The sequence below is a fragment of the Pithys albifrons genome, chromosome 6, assembly GCF_047495875.1.
Source record: "Pithys albifrons albifrons isolate INPA30051 chromosome 6, PitAlb_v1, whole genome shotgun sequence".
NCBI classification, from domain to species: Eukaryota; Metazoa; Chordata; class Aves; order Passeriformes; family Thamnophilidae; genus Pithys; species Pithys albifrons.
The window spans coordinates 41,440,636-41,467,429 of record NC_092463.1 but is presented as its reverse complement, the minus strand read 5'-3'; the positions used below and the strand labels follow the sequence as shown (position 1 = coordinate 41,467,429).

General features: G+C 37.8%; 1 protein-coding gene across 4 annotated transcripts in view; it reads right to left on the bottom strand.

Moving 5' to 3' along the window:
• FUT8 (fucosyltransferase 8) overlaps positions 1–26,794 on the bottom strand; it is a 116,415-nt gene that overhangs the window by 71,853 nt on the left and 17,768 nt on the right. For 2 of the 4 annotated variants that reach the window (XM_071558594.1, XM_071558595.1), the window contains exon 2: positions 17,464–17,540. The exons of 1 other annotated variant lie outside the window; for it this stretch is intronic. The gene's annotated coding sequence lies outside the window, so the exon portion shown is untranslated. Of the gene's footprint in view, positions 1–17,459; positions 17,541–26,794 lie in introns of all 4 variants that reach the window. One more of the 4 variants, XM_071558597.1, reaches the window with a different exon arrangement.

Below are 26,794 nucleotides of genomic sequence, written 5' to 3'. Positions count from 1 at the left end.
TCTCAGGACAGAAAAACCTAAAAATAAAAGGGAGAGTCTGGATGGCATTAGAGTTCAGTTCCCCAAGGCAGGGTGAAAGATAAAGGATAAAGGATCTACATCTGTACCTCTTCATCATCATGGCTAGGCTTTGCGAACAAAGATTTGGGAAGGGCACTACCCACACTTGCTGCAAACATGCTGGTGGCTAAAAAGGCCGATGTGGGATAGGCAAGTCAAGTTGCAAAAGGCACAGTGGAAAGTCTCCTTAGGCGATATTGGCGAGGAACGGTTCTTTCTGCGTTGGCTTTTCTCCTCGAGACTGACTCTGTGTGCGTTCTCAAAGAAAGGAGCAGCATCATGAATGGTGTGACTCCAACCTGTACCCCTTAGTTATTCACTAAATCAAAAAGTAACACTGAATCAAGAAAACAGTAAAATCAGTCTACTACCCCACTTGAACATTGCAAACTTAAAACAAATGGCAGCAGAAGACAAATAGAAGGCAAGGGCTCCTCCATCATGCTGCAAACATTATACAATGATTAGCTACCTTGAGGTAGGTGTGAAGCAGAGAAGAGGTGATGAAGCCTAATTGGGAGATACTAAATTGACAACCTATGGAAGTTTTGAGAAGGCAATTCTTACATGTATAAAAGCTGCATCAAAAGTTTTTAAAGGCAAAATGGAACTTAAAAATTTGACTTAGATTCCATAGGGGAAAATGATGTTTGAGCTGTTACAGCACTTTAAATATATGACCACAGCAGCAAAGCTAAACAAAATAAATGCATTAGCAGTTACTAGGAAGGAACTTAAATTGATCCTTGCATTGAAATTCTTCTTCACAAAGAAGATGACAGAAGAACTCTTGCAGCTAGGAAACTGCAACACACATCAGAAATTGAAGGCACATAGATAAACACCAGATACTGGGAAATAATCAACATTGTTTTTGTGAGGAAAGTCATGCCTGAGAAGGTGACTAGTTTTATGAACAACTAAATTAGCATGAAATTAAGGGAGACCTGGTTGATCTACAACATTAGAATTTTCAGAAGGCTTTACTTGATTGTGAAATTCACCTTAATTAAAATATGTTTGAGTTTTTAAAAAATTGACATGCAAAAACTCAGAGTTTTCTTTCTAGAAAAATGCATCCATGGATACTATACTGCATCTGTCCCAGAACAAACCAGGTTCTGGAAACTCAAAAAGTAAGCTAGAAGGGTCATGGATGCTTGCTTCCACCTCTTACACAGATAACTTCTACTGACTTTTGAGAAGGACAGGAAAACTTTTCAGACAAAAGCTCAGATCACATTAATTTTACAACTGACTCTTTCTGACTAGATCTTACGTAGGCTTGGTCATTGCTGAAGATCTATTCAGTAAGCAAAGAATAAAAGTGAAGCAAATTTTAACAAAATTCAGTAAATAAACATTGCCACAGAATTTGGCCCATTCCAACAGACCTTCAATACAGTTCTTAAAGTCTTCAAGATAACAAATGTAGTGATCTTGAATTTCTGAAGCACCAGAGTTAGGGAGACTATTTTTGTTGCAACAATTTCAAAAGTAATTATACGGCAGTTGGCTGATATATAGTGCATGTATATGCATTTGGAATTAGCAAGAGATGAATTCTGCAGATACACAACAAAGCTGTACTGATGGAGAATTTAGGGACAACTTGTGCAAAACTAAGCCTTACCATATCAGTGCTAATATGGACTAAATATATATCAGAGAAAATAAATTTTACTTCAAACCATTTTCTCTCATGCTCTTCTTTTCATGAAGAGCAGCAGCAAACCATAGAAAGACAAAAATCGCAATGTGTGACCAGTCATGTGAAAACAGGGAAAGATGAGGGACTATCACACAACACAAACATTTCTACACAAGAAATGTTATCAAAGACATTTGGATGGTAAATTAAAACATGAAACATGACTATTTACCTGTAATTTATAAAATGGTCAGTATCAGAACTTAGAGGAAACAAACTCATCATATGACGCATCTTGTCTGCAACTGCTCTAATCAGTTAGCCATTCCACATAACACATTGACTACAAAATCCTATTAATAAGTTTTGCAAATGCTCTCATTACAGTGATTTTCAATGAATTAATAGGGTATTCCTAGGACAAACGTAATTAAACACTTTACAAAGCAGTCTACTCAGAAAACAAGACTAAAGAAATTTTGTAATTGTGATTTATATATCCTAACGAACTCTGTGCATGTGAACACTTTCTGTTCATGTATTAATTTACAAATTTACACCATTTCATGTGTATATGTACTATCTAAAGCACAGGCAGACTGCACTTTCTAAAACAGTGTAATAAATAAAAGTGCTCATGGAGTGTCACATGCTGTTGCTGGTACAATTCAGTCCTTCTGTATTCAAAGGACTTAATGCTCCTGATTTGCACCCTTAACTCAGATCCTGATCCTGCAATTCACATTCCCAGAAGCACCCATATGTAATCAAAGTGTCTGCTGCAATCCATACAGAATTCTCAGAAAAAAACCAGAACCCCATACCATCTATGTGATTTCACACATTTTGATTTTCAAAAAACTGGTCTGAATTATTTCTGATTATTTCAGAATTATATTTAGTCATCAATTTAGAGAATGATTCAATTGTCCTTTTTTTTTATTTAAATGCATTTGTGTAAGTGATGGCAAATAAAAAACTATTTACTGAATACACTTACTGAAGGGGGAAAAGCCACAGAAGACCAACACTGCATTACAGTGCAATAGTTCTGAACCTATTTTCTAATCACATTCTAGAGAGTAGAAGATTGAGATTGCCAAAACATCAGAGGCTTCATTTAAAATCATAAAGAATTAAATTTCAAGTCTGTCAGAGGAAAAAAGAATTGCACTAAGATACTAAAATTTATTTTCAAAGTTCAGGGAACACTATATGCCTTAAATTCTAAAAATTCTTAATGCCTGCTATTCACACATCCCAGAAGTGTAGTGCATGGAGAAACAAAAACTGAAAATTAGACAGATAACACTGGTGAAGTGGCAACTGATTTTCTCCCCATGTTCCATCCATCACCATGCAATACTACCAACATAACAAGCACTGGAACTCTTTCTATAGAAAGGAGTCCTTATGCTCAATTGAACTTTTCAGATATACCAGTTCTCCAACAGTTTTAGCCTACACATATGCTTTTATGGAGACCAAATCAAACAGCCACCAAAATTCTGACTGCATTTTACAATCTGTAAACAATTGTAAATCTGTAAAATACAATTTGTACTTTACAATCCTCTTTTTCTCGACCTGCAAAACTTGCAAACATCGAAGACATCAGAATCAAAATATCTAATCATATCACTACAGTCTCTCAGATGCAATTCTAACTCTTTCTTCTACTCATAGTTAATTCAAACTTGATATAAACCTAAATAACCTTAGACCACATACATCTGCTGTTTTCAGATTTTTCATACAGGCACCAACTTGAAATGAAATGTAATACTAATAATGAACACATTTGTAGATTGGATTCAGTTTTTGAGCAATAATAATAATATCACCTGATTGAAAATCCTGTTGGTTCTTCTGAAATACAGTTTCATGGTCTGTTAAGCCGCCTTTTCAGGTGTTGATTAATTCCACTTAAATGACTTCAAGACTGCTAGTAGCTGTCACTACAAGTATTTGGAGTAAAATCTTAGCCTTTTCCCTTATGTAGTTAAAGAGTTTGCATGACAGAAGGAAAGTTCACACTGAATCTCTTTCAGAAAATGTGTAAAAATTTTGCAATAACATTTCTTCCTTTTAAATTCAGAACAAAATAAAGAAGTATTAAGTTCCTTCATTAAACTAGAACAGGAGAATGCTGTAAATGAGAATGTTGCAATTTTTAATTTTTATCTAGAATAGCACTACTAATTACTTCCGTAACTGCTATTTCTACCTGTCACTTACCACAGCGTTTGCTCAATAGAAGTGAATGTTAAGTCTTTTGCTATGGTGTAATGCTTTAGCAGTTTAAAAGCTGTATGGGTCTGGTGGCAAGATATTCAGCTTCACACCATGAGCATCAGTCTTCAGAAGCAGTGATGATGAACATGACTTTCCACATATCAAGAGTTTAAAACTGAGGCAAGCTTTCTTAAATAATTGAAACTTAAAAAAAAAGCTACCTGAATATGACCAGATGAATTTTGTAATCTATTTACGAAATAAATTTCAAATTAATATTAAAGATAGCAACATTAATGGAAAGACAGTAAAGATAAATATGTGTGTGTGTGGCTCGGCTTCGCGAACGAAGATTTGGGAAGGGCTCTCCCCACGTGGGTGTGCCCTTCCAGCCTGCGCAGTGGATTTTAGGTGAGGCTCAGCGTGCGCACAACGGGCCGCACCGTTTAAGTCCTGAGGTTCATCTGCCATGGCCAAGCAAGCTTGGACAGTACCAGTGAAGTTCCTCAGGACTAGAACCTACAGCACCCGGCATTTCCCAGGAGGTCTCCCATCCAAGCACTAATCCGGGGCTGACCCTGCTTAGCTTCCGAGATCTGACGGGATCGGATGTCAGGGAGGCATTTAACTGCCTGAAAGATAAATATAACCATGTAATATCATGACATTCTACTACTGTATTAAACAAGGGTGTTTTTATTAGCTAATGATTTTCAGAAACTTATTTTCAAATACCAGATATTTATCAAAATATTTGTTTTCTTTTGGCAAAAAATGGAGTGATGGGCATTTAATTTATGATTAGAAACTGTTACTTTTTATTTCACAGAAATACATATAACATTACAAAAAGGTTCCTCAATGACATAACAAGAATCACTTATAGAATGTCTAAATATTTATTTATATATTTTGTAAGATTTCTCTAGGAAAAACACTCTATGCAACAATTGATAGAAGAGAAATGACATACATTGAGTTTATCTCACTGTGATTTACACAGGTGGTTCCAGGGAAAAATATATTATTTCAGATCCAGACTTGAGCTTGGGGATCTTTATTCATTCCAGTCATATACAAGTAGTCAAACTTTTTAAAAACAGCCACACAGTGGAATACATATTTTAAATATATCAGTATACCTTGCTTTTTATAGCAACAACGGTAGATGGAAGTCTAAGATAGCATTGGGTCATCAAAAAATCGACACTGGTATTTAAAAAAAATACTATCCTGATTTACTTTAAATTCATCTATTAACATTTTCCAAACTGTAAAAGGGATTCCTGATGCTAGTAAAAGTAATGGTGTATTGACAGCCAGATCTACAAACAAACAATGTTTTCATTTATTTCACTTTACTAAAAAAGTTTTTTAAAGAAATGTGGTTATGCATAAGTAATAAACAAATACATATGCAACAATTGCCAGACAAAATTGTGCCTTCTTTTTCTTTAGCAGTGCATATTAAGATCACAACTAAGATACAACATTCAAGGCCACTGTTTTGAACGATACCTTTAATGCAGTGACTTTATTTTAATACCATCTACAAACTCAGCCAAAGTCTAAATTTTCCTCAAACCAGAAATGAACCTAAAGCAGTACTTTGTCACTTGTCAAACCTGAACCATAACAAATCGAATCAAACTGAAAAATGTGCTGATTGCTATTTAAGTGTATATAAAACAGTATCTGTCAAATACAGAACAAGATGGGGGATGGAAGTGGAGTGGAGATGGCTGATATTGTGCAAAAACTTCTTCATTACCAATTTCACCTTTATGTTCATGGAACATAAAATAATTTTTTTAGTGTTTACACATAGTATTCCAAAAAGGCTTCCACATACTGTACTGAGTAACACAATGCTACATGAACAGGTTCATTTAGTACCATTCAGAACTTTTTATATTCATTACCTGACCACAGGAAGACCTCTTCCGAAATCTCACTATGTACTCATTTCCAACTTCCTTCACTCCCTATCTATGTGCACAAAAAATGACAATTCAAATGTAATTATTCCAAGATTATTTAGAACTAAATATAATGTTAAAGTGTCCTATAAAGATTCTACTCAGAAAAACTCAAGAAACCTTCTTTTCCAGATAATTTATTCTTATGAAGTCCACATGATACAGCACAGGCCCTTGAGCAGGATAAGATGAAATTTGCATTACACTGTTTCTACTGTGAAAAATAACCATATATTCTGTTTTTTCTAGTCCCTTACTGGGTTACAAATTCACATAAAGAACTGCTTCTCTTTTCCCAGCAGAACTTCATTTTTCTAAAATCGATCATTGAAAATGCCTTGCCAAAACCAGGCAATTTAATTACAGTTTATTGATCAGGTCACCTCTACATTGGCTCTTCTTCAATGTACCATACTTAAACACGTATCAAATAACTCTTCACAGTTGCTCCAGATTTGCTTGGCACAGAAGTTAAACTTACAGATCTTTTATTTCAAAGACCTGCTTCAAAATTCTTTTAAAATAAGGTTCTACTAAACATGGCACCTTCTGGTTTTCTGGTGCAGAGAACAATATCACCAATAGTTACACAAGGTAGTCAGTACCATATAAACAAATGAAAGGCAATTGGTCCTAGCACAGAAGTATAGTCAACTAAGATGCAGGTATAACCTGTGTAAGAATCATGTTTCCAGGGAGCAGTGCAGGCCATCATTTCACAGCACTGTTGAGAAAGGCTTCCCACATGGAATACAGACTTTTGGAACAGTCTGGCATAAGGTTTTTTTGTTGTTTTGGTTTGGGGTTTGGGTTTTTTCTGTTAGTTTGATTGTTAGTTGGTTTGCGACATTTTAACGTTTTAAGTGTTAAGCCTACTCTTCTCTCCTGCCCCGTTCTCTCAGATTTTCTCTGCTTGATGAAAAAAAAAGTGTATTATAGACCAAACATGCTGAATGTCAGGATACAAATAAAAAGGCATGAAAGTAAATAAATTATTACAATCACATCATCAAAACATTCTTTACAGATAGTTCTGATGATTCCAGAAATGAGGATCATTATTTTAAAACACTGAGGAGACTGATCAACAAGAAAATGGGGGAAGGGGAATCAACTTATTCTGACAATAAATAAAGAAAAACATTAGGCTTCCCCAAACACTTTTAACCAATTCTACCAAAATGATCCCAAAATAATTGTTGCATTTGATATTAAAAAATAAAATGTTAGTGATTATCTGGTTCTTATCTTGTTATAAAATAACTTTTCTTCCCTGTTTGCTTAGGAAAAACATTTTTATATTTCATTCCTTAATCTTGTCTGATTAAATGACAGGTGGAGAAAGATACAAATACTCCCATACTGCAGAAAAACCTAGAACTCTCACCACAATTTGACTGCATGAACTGGTCCAGAGGAATAGAGGGGAAACAAATGGTAAAATTCTTCTTGCCTTGAAGAACACTGAACAGTCACACTGAGAAATCCTGCAGCTGAAGAAGGATAATCAATTTGTAAACACAACAATCTTACTAGATAAAAGAAACACTTGATCAGTCATCAAAACAGGACAGGAATTAAACTGAAATAAAAAATACTTACAGCATTAAGCAGAATACCTGAATAAATCACATTGAAGGAAAAAATTATGTGTGAACAAAAGAAACCAGGAGAAAACATTTGTTTGCACCATGACTGCTAAAAAGAACAGATCAAAAATTAAAAAACAATCCTTTTCTGTGTGCGTATGGATACATAAGATGCTCCTAACATCTCTAAAGGAATGGCAAAGATTAAGATATTGTTGACATACAAGATACTAACAGAAGTAGCTGGCAATGACTTAGCAGCTGTCTACACAAAAAGGGCACATACATGTATGGAAGTACTAAAATTCAGATTATCTTCTGTATCAAGCTATGAGTTCATTCTTCTGATGCTTCTTTACAGACTGTTTTGAGTCTCAGTACATACAGACCTGGAGAAAACTCACAGATTTCAGGAAATCTCAAAAGCCTACTCATTATATTTGGCATGCACTAGGAAAAGATCTCATCCTCTCTGTCACCAATTCCATCTCTAGATGGTATGTTTATAACAGTTAGATACTAAATTATGGAAAAGTTAATGCAAAGGGAATAAAAGAAAAGCAGGCGATAAGCCATCCTTTGATATAAAGAAAACGGGAAACCCTCGAGTACTGCCAAATTTCAGGGACTTGCAGAGTTCAAGACTGAAAGATCAGTGCTCCAAAAAGGCATGCGGAAGAAAAAAGCACAGAATGAGAGGTGGAGAGCTTATGTTATTAAGATACTCTCTGAAGCCACTAGAATGCATGACACAATTTTCTAAGCAGATCTGGAGTTTTCCTTTTTCTTGACCTTGCTTCATGCTATGCTCCCTGCTCTAGTGAGGCATCAAAATATTAATCTACTCAAATATATGTTGCTGTAAAATGCTCCCAAACCCAGAGACTGTTTTCCAGTGGTCACATCCTAATAACACTCTCGGAAATACTGCTATTGTACTCAACAGCCAAAACTAAATACAAGCTGCTAGCTAAAAAACCTAGGGATCAGTGGAATAATTCTTAGTGATTTTGTAGCATGTTCAGAGTACATGTACATGCCATTACTTTTGACTTAAAGTGTATGCTTCAGAACAGAAACATTTTCAGAAATACACCATTTCAATCAATGAAATGAAGCACTGATGCAGAATGCATGTTCAGTTTTTAGTTCTTGCAAAATAACTTTCACAATATCAGCATTTACTTTTCCCATCAGAGATTAGTCATTCAGATTCGTTATACATACATTTTATATCAGAACACACTTTAAGAAATACATAATAGTTAATAGCACCTGAAAAACAGAGATTCCAGCTATACCAAAATCAGTTTTCTGTAATATCCCAGGAAAACCAGGATACAACATTATAAAACAGCAAGAAAACATGGAGATCAGCAGACTGAAAATAATTAGATGAATTGTGTGAATGGAACCAGTGGGGCAAAATTAGTGTAAGCATCTTTAATCTGCATGTTAACACAGAAATTATTTAGTAACAAGAGAAATACAAAGATCATACAACATTTTAAAAAAAATAACTTAGGAACCTATTCTAATAGTATTGCTACACTAGAAAAATTTATAATCCAAAGAGCATTAGCTGTCATATGGCTGCTAACAGTGGCACATCACTTGTTTTTGTAAACATTCTGGCTCCTGTTCACAAAATCTTGTAACCGCAGAAAGGCATACAATACAGTTGACATTCCGGAGCCTTCTTTATAACTGAATAAAATATGATTTATGAACTATTTTACAATGCTTTGTGAGCTGCTAATCGCAGCATTCAGGAAATTATGAAAACTCAAAGAGTCCACTTCCCACAACTCCACTAGTGGTTTTTTAGTATATCCTTTATAAAATACCTGTGGCTCATCACACCAGTTTTTATTCTGCCACCCCCCAGAAGAAATATGAATTCTTCTCAGATGAGTGTTATGCACATACAACAATAGCATACATAATTTTTTCCATATTTGTTTGACTTCAGCAACTACCAAACGATACTGCAATGAAGACAAGATACTGCAATGAAGACAAGAACAGATGCACGATACAGATGATGCACAAAACCCACACAGGGCCACAAGCATTCACTGACTACCTGCACAGTGCTGAGTCTGTGAAAGAAAGCACCAAGTTGTAAGTTCATTCACTCTTCCAGTTACAGGACAATCAGTAATCTCCTTGCATCCTTCCGATTATGTTCATGCCAAACATGACTGCACATAACACTGACAACAAAAATCAGTCATTTGACAATGGCTCAAAATGGAAAGATTGCCCTCTGGAAGTTTGCAATTCCAGACTACTATCTGTCACCAGATCATTTGCTTCAAGGAAAATGTAAGGTAAATAGCTATTATCAGATATCAAAAGTCACTAAAAACATGACCTTCTGCCCTGTAACATGCAGGAAAAAGAACATTTTAAGACAATGGAATTTCTAAACTGTGATGAATCAAAAGAGACATATAGCAGTTCTGCCCTCCTAAGTCAAAATTAAGCATAGAGGTGAAAGGAGTTTTTTAATATGGCTAAAGAAAAAAAAGAATACAATGAATACTAATAGGGCTGGGAAGGAAGGTGCAAAAAGTGGTCTTTTAGAAATATAACTTTGTGAAAACATCAGCATATTTCCTGGAGAGGCACATATTCAGTGGCAGAATTGTAATGCCAACATTCATCCAGAAGGATTCTGCCATTAGCCCAACAGGTAAAATTCTACACACTGTCTGGAGAGGAGTAATACAACTACTGCATAAGATGATGTAACATGATGCTTGAATGCGCATTTGGCTGGCTGAAAAGGAGCTGGTAATGCCTGGAGACAAGGATGGATTTCACAGATTTAATGTTACTGTGTACATTGTATTTTACATACTATTTGTGACAAAAATGTTACCAGTAACATGCTGCCTTTGGTAAGGGTATGTTGATACCCTGTTGGCAGAGGGCAGTATGGTACCGAGAACTGACCTGGGCTTCCTCCCTAACAGTCTGTAACATGCTTGATCCCTGAGCGAGAAAATGAGGTTCCAGTTTCATCTGCAAGGCCAATGGCAATCCTGTCTTTCTTTCCACCTAATGTGAAAGTTCTTCCATATTGTCTTGTTGCACTGACATCATGACTACCATCTTTGCTTGTCAATTAGCCTTTTTACCAACAGAGAAGGTCAGAAAATTATTTTTTAAGATATGTCTTCCCTTATTCTAATCAAAGTCAGTTTTTCCGGTGTCTGATATCTCAATCCAAAGATACTGATGGAAAGCATGGATTTGTTTTGTTCACATTAAACAAGGGTGAGAACACAAATACATTTTTCCTAGGAGAATCCAAATTAGATCAGTTTGAATCAGGAGTGGTTTGTCGCCATCCTCAAGGGAATCATAAACCATTCATCATAGCCAAAGTTTTAGAGGCAGTGGCGATTATGGCTGCTGTATGATACTGACGTCAATCATGGCAATTATAACTCAGTACTGGTACGATCACACCTCGAATACTGAGTTCAGTTTTGGGCCCACTACAAGAGAGTGTTCAGAGAAGGGCAACAAAGCTGGTGAAGCATCTAGGAAACAAATCCTCTGAGAAGAAGCTGAGGGACTTGTGGCTGTTTAGCCTGAAGAAAAGGAGTCTCAAGGGAGACCTTACTGGTCTCTATGACTACCTGAAGGGAGTGAGGTGGGGGTCAACCTCTTGTCCCAGGTAACAGGGGACAGAACAAATCTAGTTTAAAAAATCACTTACTTTGGACTGCTAATTACTACTACCTTACTTTTTGAGATCTACAACATATTTTATTTTTATGGCCTTAGTTGTGACATGTTTTTCATTGCAATTAATTGCTTTTATAATACATAACCAGAATTTCTACCTGGTTGCCAGAACACAATAGCTTATCTAATTTCATGAAATTTTTATCGCCTACTACGTATTTAAGATGCTTTGAGAGCTAGCTCTTTTCCTTTTTTTTATCACATACTCACAATGAGAAAATGTTGCCAGGGAGGTGAAGCAGAATGTTCTTGTGGAAGTTTGACAAAAACAATAAATACAAAACACGCTCCTGAACTTACTTAACCCATTTGTCTTGCTTTCTCTAAGAGTCTGTATCCTCTGGTACACCATCCTTCCATGAATTAAATTGCATGGCCATTATTATGGTACCCTCTTCTGAGTCTTGAAAGAAATCCACTTTCTGGTAATAAAGATCCTAATGCATTCCACACAGGGATAGCATGAAACTGCATCAGAAAGTCAAAACCATGGACAGCAGCATCAACATTTTAGTTAATATCTTTTCCTCTTTTGGTAAGAGTCACCTATCGCACAACCTTTCATTCTCTTCTTGGTTCTCTTTTTGTGTAACTATGACATACAAAGAGGTATTTCTGGCATGTGGAGGTGCACTTTCTTCTGCTCAATGGAAGGACAAGAGGCAACAGACACAATGTGAAATACAGCATGTTTCAGCTCAGTACCAAAAAAAAGTTCAAAAATTGAACTGTGAGAATTGTCAAACACTGGAATAAGTCTAAGATGGCATGGGATCTCCATTCTTGGAAGACATACACAACCCACAGCTGAGCAAGCTGCTCTGACTGGAGCTGCTATTGAGAGGCTGAACTAAATGGAAATTCTTTCCAATCAACATGATTTCACAAATCACACATGCTGAAAAAAAATCTGTGCCATTTACATTACAAAGACTACAGCAAGAAAAAAGTTTTCCAAAATACTCTGGTTAATTTTAAGGACAGAAGCTTGATGTCAATCATAGCAACCATTAGGGAATTGAAATTGTGAGGAACATCAATGAAAGATTAATTCACAAGACAGGGAATGTGGCATCTAAAGAGTGAAATAATGTTAGCAGGAGATTTTATTCATTTACAAAACAATTGTTTATATACTAGAATTAGCTTTATCAGCAGAAATGTATCCTGAAACTAAGACATGCAAAGTTAACACAAGTGTTATTCCTAAAAGCAATTGTGAGCTTCACTACAAATTACATTTTTCCAATTTCAACAAATCAGATTTGAATTATGGCCATATCACAAGGAGTTTTTTAATAAAAAGCTCATTTAAATTCAGCCACTTACAAGCCTATTTTATGCAGTATGAATGAAGACTAATTGCAGTAGTTACAATGCTTTCTGAAATTTTTATTGAATTGATCACTGAAATCCAAGGATCACAGACACTATTTCCTATTTTTTGCATCAAAACTACACATGTTCTCCAATGTAATGCACATCTTTTACTAAAACCATCCATGAGATTCAAACACATTAAATGAATGAGAGAGAACAAATAATTCCCAAATAAATTGTTCAACTAGTTAGTTACCAAACATGTCTGTTTCCAGCTCTCATCAATTCCTTTTCACAGAGGACTAAAGTACAAATCTTCAAAATTTCTCAAGCAACACCTCAGTAGAACAAGCTTCTTAAGTCACTACAGTGAGATACACTTTTCCAGAGTCTGAATTCTCTTAGCTCTTTTCTAAACCTCTCTTTAAGACTATTTCTGAATACTCTTAGGAACTCTAACCTAGCCGTAATACATACACCACAGTCCACTAATATTGTATACAGCAGTTAATATCACCTCCTCTGCAAACCTTCTATTGGCTGTGTTATTCAAAAATACTGTCTGTAACCTCTAATGAAACCTACAATATTAGATTCCAGACCTCAGATCACACATTTGGCTCTATCCAAATACAAGTTTTTCAAGTTCAACTTGCAAAGCAATTTAACAGTTAGTGATGTCTTTCTACCAATTTTAGAGATTTACTAGGAGCATTGTACTCTTCCCAAGAGCTAGTAAAGACAATGACCAAGAACATCCCGCCATGTAGCCATAAGGGAACCTTCCTTAGGGTTTTGAAAATTCCCTGCTTACTGACAGGTTTTTGGATTCACTAACCAATTTTATTACAGTTAACATGAGTTACAACAAATATGCTCAGGAAACATGAATCTGATCAAAAGGCAGTATCATTAAGATCAATTTCAAGTGAATCATCCTACAATTAACTTCTGTCTTCATTGGGTTTTTATACATACTGGCAAAAGCAAAGCACCTAGAAATGAGACATTAAATCATAAAATGTAGTAAGATTATCAGAAGGTTATTAGATCACTGCTGTCCTCTAACAGGAGATCACACACATGCTCATGTGTCTGACTACATTTTAAGAACTTCCAAAGACAAACACATGCTCTTCTCAGTCTACTGAAGCACTTCAGAAGCCACAATGCACTAATCTCCACTGGTAAAAATGTAAGCTTCCAAAAGACCTAAAACAGCAACATTTACTCTCTGCATTAAATCACCCTCATATTATTTCAGCTTCTCTTGGTCTTGGATCCAGTGTTATGACCTTGGATACCATTTTCTTCTGGACTCTCCAATTTGGCAGAATAATTTTGATTTGTTTGTATGTATTAAGTGCATGGTTCCAGACTGGATACAACTACCTTGGTGATTCCATTCCTAAGCTATGCAAACAGATTTACACGGTGCTTTATGACAGCATTTCCATTTACTCTTCCTGGTGCTATGTTACATTTTCAGAACTATTTTCTGTGCATGATGTTGTTGATTTGTCAGTTCTTAACCCTCATCCTTTTTCTTCAGAACTCTCAGTCATTCCTTATCCTGGACTTGCCTGTTTTCTTTTTCTTTAATTTAAAAGCAGTACTTTAAGTTTGCCCCCAATGGCTTGTATCCCATTTTCCCCCAATCATTCTAATGCTTTGCTTCATGTAAAATTCTACTCCAGTCTTCCAACCTCTCTGCAGTGCCTCAGCCTGGTATAATTTTTCACTGCAGTGAACATGCAAGTCAATGGATACATTAGAAAACTCTTTTCTTGAAAAGAGAAACATGAAAGACTGTTGTTTGTGCTGCTGCATCAGAACTGACTTATATAGAAAGCACTTCTAATAAAGAATATATTTCAGAGAGCCAGAGAAGCAAAAAGCCACCTTTCAAACAAAAATCTAAGCTAAATGACTACAAGAATAGAAGAATGAACTGAAACAGAACGTTTCAGAACAAGAAAGAGACTTTGCTGATCCTCAGGCAAGGGGGAAATCTGTAGCAAGCAAGAAAGATAGCAAATATCCCAGAGCCACAGAGGGATGATCCTGAGAAAAAGGCAGGGCTAATTCAGCAATACACTCTTCTGAAAAGGTCTTTTCCTTTTCCATCAGAAATCATACACTGATCTATTTAGATATGTAGAAACAGAGAATATCTATCCAAGATTTTAGATGCCCCTACAATAAATAAGACTCAAGATATAGAGGCTTTTGTGGAGATTAGTTTATCTTTAAAAGCCTATCACAGATTAATCCAACTTACAGAATGCCCAAGAAATGATAAGAAAGTATTTTAGAATGTAATAAAAACGTTCAGTTGATCTTTCTTTTTTCAATAAGCTACAAAACTGCAGTTCATAGATGGAATGGATTAGAGTAAGTGTGAAATATGATTTGGAAAAAAAAAGGCAAAGACTACCAAGAAAATGTTTTTATATGTGAAAAGAATCAAGAAGTATTAAATACGTTGACAAATTAAACACAGTTTTTCCGAGCCAGACTGTGACAGCAGAAAGTAATTCCAAATGCAGCTTGTTACGCAATCTGACAGGAAGCAGGAACCCGACACAAATCAATAGATTGCATAATCAAGTAACATGGAAAAGGTATCACCTTCACTCTGGTACTCAGTTACTTGCCTCAACCTACCAGCACTATCTAGATCTTACCTAGGCACTAAGCTTAATTCAGCTTTTCTCCATTGCTCAATCTCCCTTAGTAGTTGAGCAATGCATATAAAACCACTGGCTTAACTAGTGCTCCAGGCACTGCAATTTATAGACCTGCACAAATCCTTTTAATTAACTTCCCATACAAATTGCACTGGAAAGGCAAGAAGAGTTTTCATGCAGTTCTCAACCACTTTGCCTTGCTTGCCAAAGGAAGAAATGAACCTCTGCAAAAGGTACAACCATCATCACAGCTTACAGACAAATCAAGGTAGTGTGAACACAACATGAAGAATAAAACCAAGGATAAGTAAGTACATATGCATGCATTCAGGCTCTCATAAACAAACAAACTTTAATTTACAAAACTGTAAACCCAGATACAGACAAATTACTGCATGATGTAATAACATCATGTACAAGGGACCAGTCAATTCCAATTAGAAGTGAGGGTTTGACAAGTCATGCATTTTTTCACGTGTACCTTTCATTCATTTTCAGGGCTGAAGATAATACATGATACTACACAGACACTAAACATGGGGCTGGGAAGTTGGGGGGCAGTAAGGAGAGGGGTGAAGTTTATTAAGATTTTCTAGTCATCTGCTAAGATTTTTTCCCTCTAAATCATCATTTCAATTCCCTGTCAACAGGTCATTCCCACTAACAGCAATGTCTGGGAGGAATCTGGTAAAATCAGCCAATTCTAGTCTAAAGTTTTCACAGAAGCCATTTCTGTTCCTCTCCAAGCTCAAATCACCTATTCTCAGTCTAACAACTTTAAGACACCATTACTGCAAACTGCTGGACAGATCCACTGACTGGCTGCTGCCTGAAGGGACAGGTTATGCTCCCACACTATTTGCTCCTGCCTGCAGAGTCTCATTTCTTCCTTTGCACCACTTTAACACTGTTTGAACACTTATCTGAGTTGATCCAATCCAGAACCAAGAAATAAAACTAGCCACGTTTTTTCTGGGTTTGTAGGATGATTCAGTTAACCAGTTTCAGCAGGATAGGGAAGAAAAGTGGGTTCACGGAATCAAAGCAACTCCCTTCAGCAAAGAAAAGAGTTACAGCAGCTAACCCAGTTCCAAGGCACCTAAGTGGCCACTGGATACTTGGAAAGCCACCACCATATTCTTTGTTCTGTTCTAGCCACAAGGTCCTTAGAATATCGTTTGAAATCCCCCTTTTATTTTTGTTAAACCATTCATTAAATTCTTACACTAACATAGTACTTCTAGAGTTATAACTGTACAAATATATCATAATAAATGAGAGTACTTTAGATGTCATCAGCTTGACAAGCAATAGCAAAGTTGGGTGAACTGTAAAAGTGTTTCATCTGCAACAAATCTGCTTGAACTTCTTGTTCAGTTCTGAAGGTTCAAGCCATTTTCACAACTTTCTTATCTTACTTAAGAATACTGATCATAACAGTCTTTTCTACAAGTGCATAAAAAAATAATAATGTCATAACATGCTCGGTTTCCAAGTTCACACCTGAATTCATGTTTCAGTGAAGTTCTTTTCATTAAGCAACTTCTCAAAACAAAGAGACTTACTTTTCTTCAAAGTTTTATTTAAATAAAACAATGTATCCTAAGAGCTGAGTGTCATTGTACTTTCACAGACCTTCAAAACCATAAGATCACAAGTATTAACTTTTTAAGCCTTGACACCATTTGAGAAAAATCTAGCACTGGATCTATAATATCCCAGAGCACAAAATACTTTCCAGCCACAACAGCTTAGTTACTTATAATGGTCAGAGAAACTTCCCGGAATAGCGTCTGTGCCCAGTTTCAACAGAAGCATGGCTTATTTCTGACAAATACATGGAATATCTGCCATTCAGGAGAAAGGGCACAAAAATGCTGCCAAAGAAATAAGGGCTTTGCATATAAGCTGGAGAATAAATAATGAATTTATCAAAGAATTTTTTTTTTTTTTAAAAATGAGAGGCAAAGAGGAGAAGGGAGAGAAACCGGTGTAAGGAGAAATGAAAGGTGAAACCGGTGTCTGATTGAATCAATTTTATTAGTGATCTGACATAAAACGGAAGGACCTGACCTCTCTTGTGCAAAGTTTGCTTTTTTTCAGCTGACAAGGATTTATGAACAGAAGACCAGTTTTTAGTTGCAGAGGTAACATCACAAAGGACAAGAAGTACTTACAAGCAATAATTATTGTTCAAATTAATACTTCTGGGGACTTCTCTTCCTCACTTTCATTTTCAACCATAGGTAATTCTCTGAAAGTAGAAGAGGAAAAGAGGATTATTAGTTTTTATCCCAGAATCATTTAGGCTGGAAAAGACCTTTAAGATCAGCAAGTTCAGCCATAAACCTACCACCGCCAAGTCCACCACTAAATCATGTTCTTAACAGCTACATCTATGTATCTTTTAAATATTCCCAGGGATGGAGGCTCAACAACTTCCCCTGGGCAGTGCCTGAAAACCCTTTTAGTGAAGAAACAATTGTTTTAAACAAAACCTTACTTTTGGGTTATCAAGGCATGGAGTTACTACATAACCTCATAACAGTTGTCTAATTCAGAATGGCAGCACACTACTGAAATAAATGTTGATTCCCAGCCATTTAACAGAAAAGCAATCAAAAGCTGCACATATCAGACTCTGAAACACCAATAAATTGGCTGTTGAAAAAGCTTATTTGTGAACCTGACTTCAAGGGAAGGAATAAAAGTGGGAAAGAAAAATAAATAGGAAACTAATTAAAGCAACCACAGTATCAGGAATAGGAGCAAAGAAAAGAAAATGATAAATGCTTCAGACAACTGACTTTTACTGCAATGACAATTCTGCCAAATTAGTCTTATTTTTGAATGGTAATGAAGTGATTTGATATTTCAAAAATAAGCTCCCATAGCTGTACTGTTAGATGAACACGGTGAACTGGCAACTCTAAACCTCTCAAAAGCAGCGACAGTGTAATGTAATAAATTATTTAAAATAATCAGCACCTACAAAATCAGACCCCATGGACTTCAAAAAATGGAATGCCTCAGGAAAGAGGGAGATAGCCTATTTTCATTTCCATTTGAGATTGATAGCTTGGATATACTTTGGCTAAGACAGCACTCAATGAAATGCTTATAGCTTTGCTTGTGATAAAGTATCTCAGAAATTCAAACAAACAAAAAAAAAAGCAACCCTGTTACTCCATGTATAAACAGTAACATCAGGGGTTTTACCTTTCCCAAAAAAATAAACTGTATTTTACTGTATCTCTCATCAAGTCAGTTACACTGTCTGCTTTACAAAAATGGAAAGGTGAAACTTTCAGCTGAAGGTAGTCAAGAAGCCAAGTAGAATGAAATACAGAGCCCACCAGTTCCAAGAGCTACCCGACTGCTACAGTGAATCCATTACAACATGGTCTAGAATGATAGCTACTTTTATTTTTCTATGAAGCATTACAATGTTATCTTCTCACAAGTTCATATTTGCAACCTCCTTAACAAGTCGAAGTTAACACATTGTCTCAGCTAAACGCATGGAAAAACAGATTTAGACAGATTGGCTCATGGCAAACATGAAGTGGAAACATTTGCATTTCATATAATGAAAAGAATTCTTACTAAATAAGAAGTTGATGTATTTGTAAGCAATAACATTGCAAGCAGTACCAAAAGGCCTTTCAGTCCTATCAGGCTGTGCAAATCACCATGCCCTGCAAAAACCTCCCCAAATTTTAAGCTGTGGTAACCTAAAATACATAAAAACACACAGAACAATAAAAAGAAAGCATGAATATCTGGGTCATTTTTTCCACACTAATGTACCATTGGAGTGAAGCAGATACTTAATTGTTATTGACAAAGTCGTCATCATCATCATGGCCAGGCTTCGTGAATGAAGATTTGAGAAGGGCACTACCCACGCTTGCTGCAAGCGTGCTGGTGGCTACAAAGGCCGATACGGGATAGGCAGGTCCGGTCACAAAAGGCACAGTGGAACGTCTCCCTGGGTGACATTGGCAAGGAACGGTTCTTTCTGCGTTGTCTTTTCTCCTCAAGACTGACTCTCCGTGCATTCTCAAAGGAAGCAGCAGCGTCGTGAATGGTGTGTCTCCATGAATCCCGATTGGAGGCCAGAGTGGACTATTGGTGGCAGTCAATATGGCCAAGGCTGAGGTGTTGTTTCAGGGAGTCGTTGTATCTCTTCTTCGGGGCTCCTCTCTTGCGGCAGCCGGTGGCGAGTTCACCATAGAGCACAATCTTCAGAAGGCGGTGATCCTCCATCCTGGAGACGTGCCCTGCCCAGCGCAGCTGCGTTCTCATCGATATTGGTGACCCCTGCCTGTTCAAGAACAGACACATTGGTCACGTAATCAGACCAGTGGATGTTTAGGATTGAACGGAGGCAGCGCTGATGGAAGCGTTCGAGAAGCCGCAGGTGGTGGCGGTAGATGACCCAGGATTCAGACCCATATAAAAGAGTAGACAGTACAATGGCTCTGTAGACACTAATCTTTGTACTTTTCTTCAGGTGTTTATTGGACCAGACTCTTTTATGGAGCTTTCCGAAGGCTCTGTATGCCTTTGCTAGCCTGTTGTCTATCTCTTTGTCAATCTTACCGTCTGAGGAAATGATACTTCCCAGATAGGTGAACTGCTGGACTGACTTAAGCTCTGAATTGCCTATGGTGATGTGAGGATGATGGAAGACTTCTTGAGGTGCAGGTTGGTAGAGAACTTCCGTCTTCTTCAGGCTGACTTCCACCCCAAAAAGCTCAGCAGCCTCTGCAAAGCAGGATGTTAAGCGCTGCAGAGCTGCTTCTGTGTGAGCAACGAGGGCGGCATCATCAGCAAAAAGCAGCTCACGGACAAGGTCATTCAGGGTCTTGGTGTGGGCCTTCAGTCGCCTTAGGTTGAATAGGCTTCCATCGGTACGATATCGGATGTAGATGCCGTTTTCTTCATCGAGGTCTGCTGTGGCTCTTTGGAGCATCATGCTGAAGAAGATTGTGAATAGAGTTGCTGCAAGAACGCAACCTTGTTTCACACCATTGGTTATTGGAAAGGGCTCAGAGAGTGCATCACCATATCTGACTTGTCCACGCTGATCCTCATGTAGCAGGATGATCATTTTGAGGAACTTGGGGGGACATCCTAAACGTTCCAAGATGTGCCACATGCCTTTTCTGCTCACAGTGTCAAAAGCTTTGGTGAGGTCAACAAAGGTTACATAGAGACCTTTGTTCTGTTCCCTACACTTCTCTTGCAGTTGTCTGAGAACAAACACCATGTCTGTGGTGCTCCCATTGGCTCTGAAACCACACTGGCTTTCAGGTAGAAGATCTTCTGCAATAGTGGGTACTAATCTGTTCAGAAGTATTCTTGCAAGGATTTTACCAGCAATGGAGAGCAAAGTAATACCTCGGTAATTTGAGCAGTCTGATTTTTCTCCTTTCTTCTTGTGCAGGGTCTTCTTCTTGACTGCATCACGGAGATCTGGTGGTAGTTCCCCTTGTTCCCAGCAACGCACAACAAGCTCGTGGAATTTGGCATGGAGTGCTTGACCTCCATGCTTCCAGATTTCAGGTGGAATTCCATCAACCCCAGCTGCCTTGCCAGTTTTCACCTGTTGTATGGCCTTGAGTATCTCTCCCATAGTAGGGGCTGCATCCAATTCATGTTTCACCGGTTGCTGTGTAATGTGCTGAATTGCTGAGCCTTGGACTACACGGTTGACACTGAAGAGAGTCTGAAAGTGCTCAGACCATTGGTTCAGGATGGAGGTTTTATCTGTTAGAAGCAGTTGACCATCTGCACTGAGTAGGGGGCTTTGAACCTGGTGTGTGGGTCCGTACACTGCTTTCAGGGCCTCATAGAATCCTCTTTGGTCACCCAAATCTGTGCATAGTTGTGTCTTTTCTGCTAGGTCAAGCCACCATTTGTTCTGGATGTCTCGAAGTTTCTGTTGGAGCTTACTGCATGCAAGACGAAAGGCTGCTTTTTTTATATGGCAAGATGGCTGAGCAAGGTGTGCTTGGTGAGCAGTTCTCTTCTTCTTCAGCAATTCCTGGATCTCATGATTGTTCTCATCAAACCAGTCTTTGTTTTTCTTGGAGGAGAACCCTAGGGACTCTTCAGAGGACTGCAGGATGCAACTTTTAATATGTTGCCAAAGCACTTCAGGAGAGGGATCTATGGGATTATCTTTAAGTCTAGTTTGAAGGTTTACCTGGAAGCTGTCTCTCACTGTGGCTGTTTGAAGATTGCTGACTTGGAGCCTCCTCCTTGGAATGCCGCCTCTCTTAGGTTTGGGCTTGAAGTGGAGGTTAAGTTTGCAGCGCACAACGCGGTGGTCTGTTTGACATTCTGCACTCGGCATCACTCGAGTATGACGGACATCACTGACATTTCTCTGTTGTACTAACATATAGTCAATGAGGTGCCAGTGCTTGGATCAAGGATGCATCCAGGTTGTCTTCAGGCTGGCTTCAGAATTCTTACGTACTCTGGCATTGAAGTCACCAAGGATTATGATCTTATCATCTGCAGGAACATTTTGAGTGAGACGGCGCAGGTCTGTGTAGAATTTGTCTTTTTCCGCTGGGTCAGCTTGGAGAGTTGGGGCATATACGCTAAAAAGAACAACATGTTGCTTGTTGTATAGAGGGAGGCGTAAGGATATAATGCGATCGGAGTGACCTGTCGGCAGATTTTCAAGTTTGGAGGCAATGGAGTTTTTAATCATGAAGCCAACTCCTGAAAGGTGTCTTTCGGTTTTGGGTTTGCCTGACCAGTAGAGTGTGTAGCCAGCACCATGTTCTTTAAGGCTGCCTTCCTCATCAAGACGAACTTCACTGAGAGCAGCAATGTCAATGTTGAACCGTGACAGTTCGTGGGCAATTAGAGCAGAACGACGCTCAGGATGTCCACTATCCCCAGTATCAAGCATGGTTCTGATGTTCCAACATGCAAGTGTTAGTTTGAGCACACCTTTGCAGGCAAGTGTATGCCTTTGAAATCTCTTTGTTTTTGTTTGACCACATGGAAGATGCCGGTTGGCCGCGGTTATCCAACCGGGTGTGGAGATGAGCTTTGTTTACGCCACCTTTGCTGGGCCCCTCTCCGTGTGGAGCAAGCAGTGCTGTCCTTAGAAAAGGCTGCTTGGCCATTCAGGATGCTGCCGCAAGAGACTGTCATCTCCGGGGTCAAGTCTCTAATGACCCATATCCTGAACCGCCTGCATGCAGGGTTGGGTCTGCGGCTTCCAGCTGCTTCCTATCACCTGCCGTTTTTGACCCTCATCTGTCGCTACAGGGCTTTGCAATGTGGGTGAACCCTTCAAGCCTGTGCAATGGATTTTTTAGGTGAGGCACAGCGTGCGCAGAACTGGCCCCACCCTTTACTCCTGAGGTTCATCTGCCACGGCCTAGCGAGCTTGGACGGTGACAGCGAATACCTCAGGACATAGGTTTGGTTAGAGTATCCTTCTCTTAGATGGATGGCCTTACAGGGCTAAACGAGCTCCATCTGCCCGGGTTTGGGGTTGGAGTTGTCCTTCTCCTAGGATGGTTGCCAGATGGCTAGCGAGCCCATCCTGCCGGTGGACACACTTTGTCTGACCCTTCAGCTGAGACCTGTCTGGCATGGGAGACCCTACCGGTGGCACAAACCACCTCCAGCATAGCTCTCAACCTCATGAGGGCATGCAAGCATCTCCCCCCACAACAAGGGGGAAATTGACAAAGTAGAGCAGGGGAAAAAAAAACAAAAAACCCACAAAGTCCAATGTAGTTTATGCCTCTGCTCCAGGAAAATTTGTCCACATACTGTCAGTGATTAAATTTTAAAAAGAAAATTACAAACCAGTGAAATATTTCCTTGTAGCCCATACTCTGCTCACATTAACCCACAAGAAGTAACAAATGCCATACTGTAATCAAGATACAAACAGCAAATTTTGGGATTTTTTTCCACAATTCCATAAAAAAGGTGCTGGAATAGACAGTCACTTTACATAAGTTGTGATTACCTTAAAACAGTCCACTCTGAGACATTCAAAACCATCAAAAAGTTTACAATTTTCCAGAATAGTATTGATGATAAATCCCTGAAAATGGAATTCTATTTATAATGTAAAAACTAAAACTATTTTTAAAAAATCTTCATTTATTGTTCAGTCACCTCAACAGTATTTACAGTTATCACTAGACTTATTAGACAGTGGTTCCTTCCAGATAAATATGCCCCTCTTGCAGAGGTCTTTCCGGAAATAAAGGTCATGAAGTGACCTTGCAGATAGGAAATTTTAGCTATATGCCCAATTCTGACTGAAATGCTGGGTGAATATAGACTAGTCACTACTGGTTTTGTTTTAAAAAATTAAACTACTTATAAAAAATCCTTTTAAAGGGTTCAATACCATCTGCAGTGTTTAATCCAGTCTCCTGCATTACAAGAACCTGTTCAAAACAAAGTTCAAAACATTTCATTAGCATTTTTCATGTCATTTAAACTGAATTTTAAAAATATGCAAAATTTGAATGCACAACAGCAAGACAATAGAGTTCCAGGATGCCACACTAAGTACCTGCAGCTACAGAAGTGTTAGATGAAAATACCTCAGGAATACAGAGGGGTGCAGGAGGGGAAAGAAAAAAGGAAACACTTCTTCCCTCCCTTCTCCATTTGACCGGGGCAAACTGATTAAACACAGACACTACATCCATATGTCAGGCCAGGACTACTTTGCTAAAACCACAAGACGAATCAGATGTCACTCAAAAATCCCCCCTTTAGTGAATGGCAAATTGTCTCTGCTTCAAAGAAGATAAACTATGCACCAAGAAGAGAAAAAATAAAAATAAATACTCCCTTCAGATCTGTACAGAATACCAGCGGTAGCTGTGAGAAACAGAATTTATAAAATTGGAAACTTTATGATAAAACACAATCAAATATTTTCTTGTCTGCTCTACCCTCTTTCTCAGATATTTTTGTTAAACTAGTACCATGAAATCACACATGTTCATTTTTAAATTCCAACTCCAGGATCAACATTATAATCTTACACAGTCTTCTTGGATAAATATATAAATCATCATCTTGAGCCACTGCATTTCTTTCTCCTCATTACTGAGATTACACCTCACCCTCTGATTTTCAAACAAGACTTGTTATTGTTTATCCCTCAGATACACTTATTTTCAGATGTTTCTCTCCCCTCAACCCTAAATGAGACTTTTCTTCCTAGGTCTTACTTGCCAAATTCTTTCATTCTCCTTTAAGAAGGCAACTTCAGCTTAATCACACCAACACTTTTCTCTTACCTGAATGGCTCAATCTTATTCTGAGTGTGACTGTGGTCAGTTATATGCCATTCCAAATGTAAATCAACCTTTATTAGCTGGTCCTAGCAATCTTTTTTAAAAGCTAGAAACCAGTAGATGTGGTTTAGCATTATGTCACCCTCACAAAGTCAGAAAAGGAAATAGATGAGGATGTGGGTCATACAAGAATAACCTACCTCTCTGGTACCAGGCAGGTTACACCAGGACTTCTCATCAGTGCTCAAGTATGTGAATTTGTAATATTTTTTTTCATTAAACTTACATAATTTTCTACTATTTCAAAAACATAAATCTACTATCAAGTTTGATAACCCTACCTTCTCTAGTACAAGCAATTTCTGAAGCACAGAGATCAGCTTTTTAGTGAAGTCACTTGTGTATTTCAGTGCTGGCTCTACAGTTTCAAGCATCTGACTGAGAAGTGACTGAGCCTATGTTAGGGAAAACACTACATGAAAAGAATCAATTTTAAACAACAAAACTGCTTAAAACAAACAACAAAATCAATAAATTAGTAAAGAAAAAAATGAAAAATTATTCCTTCTGTAAGCCAAGTGAGGCTCAGACCATGATTTTTGCAGTAATAAGAGATAATGTAGTTTTCTAATGGAGAAGCAGTTATTTAGCTGAAAAAGTGGACTTCATTTCTCTTATACCCATCAATCCTTCTCTGTTACACTTCTGTCTGGTAGCATTATTAGTTGCTGATATTAAGCAAATTTCTTTAAACAAATACAGAAAGAAAGAACATCCCATGGAAACAGAGGGATACATCATCTTTTTAATGCATATAAAAATATATATATATAAGGTTATCTATATTTCTTATATAATGGTTTGGTGTTTGGATGGGGTTTTTTTTCTTTAAGATTCCTTACTTCTAAGAGCTAAAAAAGCTGGAATATATTCAATCCATAATATGCAAGAATCAAAGCCAAATGATCTAACTTTTACTGCTCACAGAAGAAAGCTCTCAGGAATTAGCTATTTTGCAGAGAAGTGTACGTGATTCTTTCTGCAGTTCAATTTTGTAAAGGAGGTTCCCTTTCAAACAAGCTTTGATCACCATTGGTTTGAGAAAGAGAAATGAAATTCCACTTCAGTCAAGTAAGATCTGGGCAGATCATTCCTCAGTATTCCTCAAAACAGGCCTAAAAGACAAAGATTTCCTCACATTTGTTTTTCTTTATTATACAGGACTTTACCACTTTGAACTTGTTCTAAGACTAAACTATTTTTAATAGCACAAGTAACACTTAGGGGCAAGATTCAGTATCATTAAGTGCTTATCCTTCCCAGAATAAAATATAAAATAGTTGCTATAAGGTATGAAGTCCGTTCATGATACTGAAATTTTTACACATTATTGTTTCTCAGGGGGAAAAACTCAGAACAGTCTACAAAACTGATACAGTATACAGAACAATATACAATCTGCTGCTTTCTTTCATGGACATATTAAAGGCCCATATGAACAATTAAGTTATTCAATAACATCCCAAATATAAACCCAGTTTTCACCAATGTGACACTATGCAGTACTCAAGTTCTTTCCTGCTCCCCTCCTTCAAGACATACTGACTGGCCCAACCACTTGACTCATTTTCCCCTTCCTTTTACATGACCCTAGCTGACATATCCTATTATTCCTCGAAGATGTCACTGTTCCTCAGTGTCTGCAGCTCTGCATTTTTCACTTTACAAAGTTTCATGTAGGCTAGAGTGACAGTGCTCATACATTACACTACTGCATGTGTAGTGTAAATTTGGGGAAAATTTGGAAAAACACTTCAAGTCCTCTCTTAGTTCTCTCAAATCCAGGAAAACATATGTTTAGTTTCCCCAGAGTTCCAATTCTTCTCAGCCATGTGAAGCACCATCTGTGCTTCCCAGACTGGCAGGCTAAAAATCTGCTGTCATTCAAATCACCAGTGAGCAAATTAAAGGCAAAGAGTGTCCTCTTTAATAAAATAACAAGACTTACAAATGGCAACCTAGATCACAGCTCCAAAGTAATGAGTGGCAAGTGTGGGTAGTTAAAGGGTCACAGGGAGAAGAAGGTGGCAAACAGTAGACTATTTTCAGAGCTTCCTTGTAAACTTCTGCTTCTCAGTAAACTACCACAAGAACTATGGGGAATAAAAACAGGGGTAGCTGGAAATCTCAGAAAGTAAAC